Below are 6,189 nucleotides of genomic sequence, written 5' to 3'. Positions count from 1 at the left end.
ACCCTGAGGGTTCGGGGGACTAGCAGGAGGGACGGAATGCAGTGTGCACGCAGACAGGGTGGGGTGAAGGTGGGGACCCTGAGGGTTCGGGGGACTAGCAGGAGGGACGGAATGCAGTGTGCACGCAGACAGGGTGGGGTGAAGGTGGGGACCCTGAGGGTTCGGGGGACTAGCAGGAGGGACGGAATGCAGTGTGCACGCAGACAGGGTGGGGTGAAGGTGGGGACCCTGAGGATTCGGGGGACTAGCAGGAGGGACAGAATGCAGTGTGCGCGCAGACAGGATGGGGTGCAGGTGGAGACCCTGAGGATTCGGGGGTCTAGCAGGAGGGACGGAATGCAGTGTGCGCGCAGACAGGGTGGGGTGAAGGTGGGGACCCTGAGGGTTCGGGGGACTAGCAGGAGGGACGGAATGCAGTGTGCGCGCAGACAGGGTGGGGTGAAGGTGGGGACCCTGAGGGTTCGGGGGACTAGCAGGAGGGACGGAATGCAGTGTGCGCGCAGACAGGGTGGGGTGCGGGTGGATCGCCGCGGGAGATGGAGCTCTGTCTGTGTGGACAGCTCAGTGGCTGGCGGTGTGCTTCTAAGCCCGGGTCCCCGGGGAGGCTGACCTGGAGGCCAGTGAAGAATGGCACTGAGGAGCCACCACGCAGGCTTGGACCAGACACCTCATGACTAGATGCCTATGTTCCTCCACCGAGGGGGGTGCCTTGTGCCATGGAACCTGGGTGGCCCCAGTGACGGCCTTGGCTCTCAGGGTATGGCCGGGTCACGGATGACCTGTCATGCCTGGTCCAGGGTGAGCCAGCCTCTAGCAGCCCTGAAGCCCCCAGGCAACACCCCAAACACCCATCCAGCTGTGACCACTGCGCTGCGCACCTCACAGAGAAGGGCCCCGATGTGAGGGGCAGGCCCGGCCCAGGACACATCTGGGCACAGGATCATGAGCTTTCTATAATCCCCTCCTGGTAAATATTTTCCCCATCAGTGCGATCTGCTGCCATCCTCAAAAGTAGCTTCTTCCTGATGTGGACTTGGGCCCAGCTGCATCCCCCTGTGGGACTCCGTGTGCGGCCCTTAGCCACGTTACAGGGTGGCGGTAACCCATTCCAGGCATTAGGAAACCAGAACACCAGACGAGGGTCAGGCCGTGGAAATGAAGCAAGAGGCTGGTCAGTGGGGAAAAGACAGGCAAGAGAGAAATCATGGACAAATTGGGAGTTTCTCTCAATCAAAACTTGCCCTCTGCAAAAGATACCAGCAGGGAGGAAAGCTACAGGGGTGGGTGCACCAAATGCGGGGCCCTTGCAGCTCTGGAGAGACAGGCCATGCACGGTAGGGAGCCGGCAGGGCACCTGGTTGGGACTTGGAGCTCAGGACAGCCTCCCTGCAGGGCAGCTCCAACAGTGGGACAAGCCAGGAGCCCCACCCAGCCCGTCTCCCCACTGGCAAAGGGCACCGCCTCCCCAGGGGGCCTTTGGGGTCCTGTAGCCATGGCCACTGGCCCCCCCCCCCATTTGCAGACCATTCTCGCACTCCCCCGGGTCCTTCAGCCTCCTGTCTGACTGCCTGCTTGCCTGCCAGGTCCTCCTTCCAGCCACGGCCAGAGGCAGCCTGGTGGCAACATCTCCGTCTCCTGTGGGCCCCCAGCCTGGATCCCAAGCCCAGGAGGTGGCCCTGCACCCCATCACCCTCCCCGTGGGCTGCAATGGGGAACCCCTTGCTCCTGTTGCGACCACTGCAGGAAAGAGTTGCTGGGTCAGACAGGCCTGGTCCTCACCCAGGGCACCCACCCAGCTGGGTCTCTGTGAGGAGGAGGGTCCTCTGCCCCTGCTCCCCCGCCCCAGGCCTGGAAGGCAGTCCTGCTGTCTGGGAAGAGCGGGGCCAGCCAGGGCTCAGGAGGGCTGTGGGCACAGACTGGAGTCAGCATGGGAGAGGAGGCACCTGCCAGGACTCACCCCTGCCCCCAGTGGGGAAGAAGGGCCTGATTGTTGAGGGGCCTGGGTCCTCTCTGGCTTCTTCATTCCAGGGTCCCCCAAACTACTGAGATTCCAGGCCCATCGCGAGCTCATTCTAGCAAAAGAATTCCCAAAGCTCAAGAAGCACCTGGCGAGTAGAAGCTCCCCGGAGGCCAGTGCCCATGGCCTGGGGCAGGGATGGGGGCAAGCAGAACCCTGCTAAAGCTACCCAGAGTTTGTGTCCCGTTCCTTCTCCTGCTGGGCCCAAGGGCGCCCTCGGGGCTGAGCGGGGCTGTGGGGAGTGTGTCCACCTGGCTGCACGGGGCCCTGGCCCAGGGAGGTTTGGGGCCGCTGGGTGGATCCTGAGCAACTTCCGCACTTCTGTCAGGACGAGGAACAGACATGCGCTGGCATTTACACCACCAAGTGGTTCCTTCAGTGTTTCATCGACCAGGAAAGGCCACCCAAGCAGACCCGGACCCTGACCTGCTCCCTGCCCCTGGCCCCCGGAGAGGCCCGAGCTCAGCCTCACCCTCTAGACCAGCCAGGCCCGACCCGGAGGCCCTAAGGCTGAGGCTCGCAGCCCAGACCCATCCTGGAGCACCCAAGAGGCCCCCTTGAAGTGGTCTGGAGGATGGGCTGTGTCCAACTCGGCTCCCTCAGGGAAGGCCAGGTCTGCCTGGGGAGTAGACAGGCCCTCGGCCCATTCTGCAGCCAGCCTGATGTCCTCTCGGGGCGTGTGGCCACCGAGCGTGGGGCAGAGTAGGTGGCCCCCCGGTATTTGCAGGTTGCGCTGGCCAGGCCCTTACCACCCGGAGTCCTTGGAGCCCCACCTTCCCTGGGAGGAGTGCACCCACAGGAGGGGCTGTGGGGCCTCGTCCAATGCAGCCAGGGGGGCGGCAGGGGCTCCCCATGGGCCCCGCCGAGGCTGCCCCCTCCACACCTGCTCTCCTCACAGACCCCCTTCTCACTCACCCTGCAGCTCTGGGATGCCTACATCCTGGACGGGGAGCGCATGGTCACAGCCATGGCATACAGCATCCTCAAGGTGCACAGCAGTGAGTGAGCCCGTGGGAGCCCAGGTGTGCCCGAGGCGGGGGGGGGGCAGGGCGCTGGCCCATTGCTCCGAGGAGCGAGGAGCATGCAGGCCTCCACAGAGGACAGTGGCCAGCAGGGGGGCTGGGCGGGGCTCCCCACAGAGGAGCAGCCTGCATGGGGCCTCCTCCTGCCAGGGCTCTGCCCGCGGCGCTCCTGGCATGGCTGGACCCCCAGTACCTGCCCCTTGGAGGCACCCAGAACTCTTCCTGAAGCTGCCCCTGGAAGGTCTTCGGGAGATTCTGCAGGACAACCTGGCCCAGCCCCGGGCCCTGGAGGATGAGGTGGTGCTCAGATACCTTTGGGCCTCCATGGCCCAGCTGAAGGATGAGGTGAGACCAGCCTCCCCCCAGGTGGGCCCCATCCCCTCCCGATTCACCCTCCTGGGGCAGCACACAGTGGACAGAGCCTCTGGGGCCTTCCTCCTCATCTCTGTCCCTCTCCTGCTCCAACCTTGGGCAACCCAGGCCAGGGCCGGGCATCCGGGCACTCACTGCAGGGCTGGGCATCAGCACCTGGAGGGGTGTTGTCAGGGGCAGGCCAGGGTGGACACACAGGGAGCCACGAGCACACCCTGGGGCCCAGCCAGCTGGGGACAAACAGCCTGCTGGAGACGCTAACACAGTCTGCCTCTTTGTAGCCGGCCCTGAGGAGTTCCCCAAGATGCCCCTGGGTCTGGAGCAAGTTCCCAGGTGCCCGGGCCTCTCCTCCCTTCTCTTAGCATTGAGACGCTCCCCACAGTGGACAGGCTGGCCTCCCCAGGCCCAGCCTCCCAACATGAGCAGCCGGACCCCTTCCCAGCCAGGCCATCCTGAAGCCCGAGGAGCTGCTGCAGGAGGGCAAGTCCACGGAGCCCTCGGCTGCCCACCCGCATCAGGGAGCCCCCACAGGCTCAGGTTCTGGCCTGGCTGCACCCCGCCCAGGACCCCTCGCTGGCCCGCCTGTCCCCACAGTGATGGGATTCCCTCCCCAACCTCCCCGGGCACCAGGAGAATGCAGGCAGGTGGCCCCCGAATGGGGCTTGAAGCCACAACACTGGGTTCCTTTCCCTTTAACACGTGCCTGGGCCACCCCAGTGGACACACTACAGACCAGGCCCCAGAACACCCCTGGGACTCCCGGGACGGCGTCCCCCCAGCCCACTAGAGAGCAAGCTGTGGACCCAGGACATACTTCCTGTCCTGTGGCCACTGCAGCTCATGCCCCTCTCGGGGACTGACCAGCACAGCCGAGACAGAGCCAGGGCCGCGCTGAGCCACAGCCCCGAGGCCCCGCACCTGCCCGGGACCGTCCGACCTCCGCGTCCACAGGGCTGCTAGATGCTCCCTGGCCCCTGGAGCAGATGCCGAGCATGGGGGCCCTGAGGCTCTGGCCGGCCAGCACCATGCCGTGCCTCGTCACACTGGCCTTCCTGGACGGCGGCAACCTCCCCCACCAGGAGTCGTAGGTCCCTGAGCCAGAGAGACCTCAACTGCTGGCCCCAGGCCCCGGGGGGCAGCAGAGACGACACGAGCCCCCTCAGGACCAGAATGAAGACTGATGGGAACAAGGCCCCCGTGGCCCTGGCCAGTCCTGGCTTCTGGCCCCAGGCTCGGCGAGCCCTCTCAGAGCTCTGTGTGGTCACCTGGGACCTGGGCATGCCCCACAGATCCACAGCTCCGACCGAGGACAGCACTGGGACCTCAGGCCACCCCAGCTAAGGGGGAGCAGGGGCAAGCAAATGAAAGCCCACCCTCCCCCTCCCCCACAGTAGGAGGCAGGTGCCCCCAGAGGCCACGTCTCAAGCAGTCACCTGGTAGCAGAGGCCGAGGCCATGAAGACGTGCTGGGACCCTGCCCGGGAACCCCAACACTGGAGCTCCAGGTCAGGTCCCTGTCCTCAGCACCTGCCTCCTAGGGGAACCACACTCAGGAATTGTGCCCCCCCCCGGAGTCAGCAGAGGCTCTAAGGAGGGGGACACTGGCACCCATGCCCCCCCGTGATTTCAGCCTTCCTCTCAAGGAGAAGCAGGTCTCCCTCCCCAGGGGAAGGCCGCACCCTTGGTTCTGAGCCCCTGCTTGCTGTTAACAGTTCAATAAAGGGTGGTTGTGTTAAAATGTAAAGCCAGCCTGTTCCTGTGGAGCCCAGAGCTCCCTGCAAGAAGCGTAGGACAGACACCCAGAAGGAAAGAGGGTGGCTCGGCCCAGGCCGTGTCCCCGGTCCCTACAGGTGTCCCGCAGAGGGGCCTCCAGGCAGACACAAAGCTGAGGGTCCCCAGTTCCTTCCAATCTCAGCAAGACGCAGGCGTCCAGACCATCCCATAATTGACTGGGTCCCAACCTGTGGCAAAAGGGCCAGGACAGGGCTGGGAGGAGAGTGACAGCCAGAGTCCTGGGGGCCTCAGTTCACCACATCTGTGCAAAGTGTTCCCGGGGGGTCTGTCCAGGGAGCCTGGGCGGCCAGGGTCCCGCGGCGCTTCCTTCTTCCTTCCCCTGCTCCTTCCTCTGTCCCCACCTGCTCCTGGCTTCCAGAACCTCCATGCACCCTGCCTGTGCTCCTGGGGCACAGAGGGCCAGTGGGCGGGTCAGAGGGGGTCTGGAAGGGACATCACGGGGAGCAGGCACTTGCAGCCCCTGCAGCCTGGGCCCCCTCCTCGGGTGAGCTCAGCCTTCCCACCTTGTGCTCCTGGATCTCTCGCACCAGCGTCTAGAAGGCATCCGCAAGCCCTAGGAGGAAGGGGCTGCCTCAGAGTGGGACTGGGCCTGGGGGCCTGGCAGGGGGAAGGGGGACCGAGGGATCCAGCCCTCCCCCACCTTCTCCCCACCCCGACTCCCACACACAGGAAATGGGGTCCTGCTCATCCTGTTACAAGCCCCAGGGCTACCCCCGTGAGGCAGCTTGTCCTCAGGAGCTCCCCCACAGGGCAGTCCTTGGTCTGGCTCCCAGCTTGAACATTCCCTGTCCCACCCCTATCTGACCTATCAACCTTGTCCCCAGTAGCCCATGAAGGGTTCAGGGCCAACAGGCGCCCACAGAGCTCTCTGGGAGCAGAGGGGCCAAGACCCCAGGGTCGCTGCTCCGGCCTGGCTCAGGGCAGCTCTCTCCAGGACCTCTGCCCCTCCCTGTAGCTCTGTCAGCCCAGACCCTGGACCCAGCCT

This window comes from Phoca vitulina, unplaced genomic scaffold (assembly GCF_004348235.1).
Source record: "Phoca vitulina isolate PV1807 unplaced genomic scaffold, GSC_HSeal_1.0 scaffold17, whole genome shotgun sequence".
Taxonomy (NCBI): Eukaryota; Metazoa; Chordata; class Mammalia; order Carnivora; family Phocidae; genus Phoca; species Phoca vitulina.
This window is presented reverse-complemented; position numbering follows the sequence as displayed.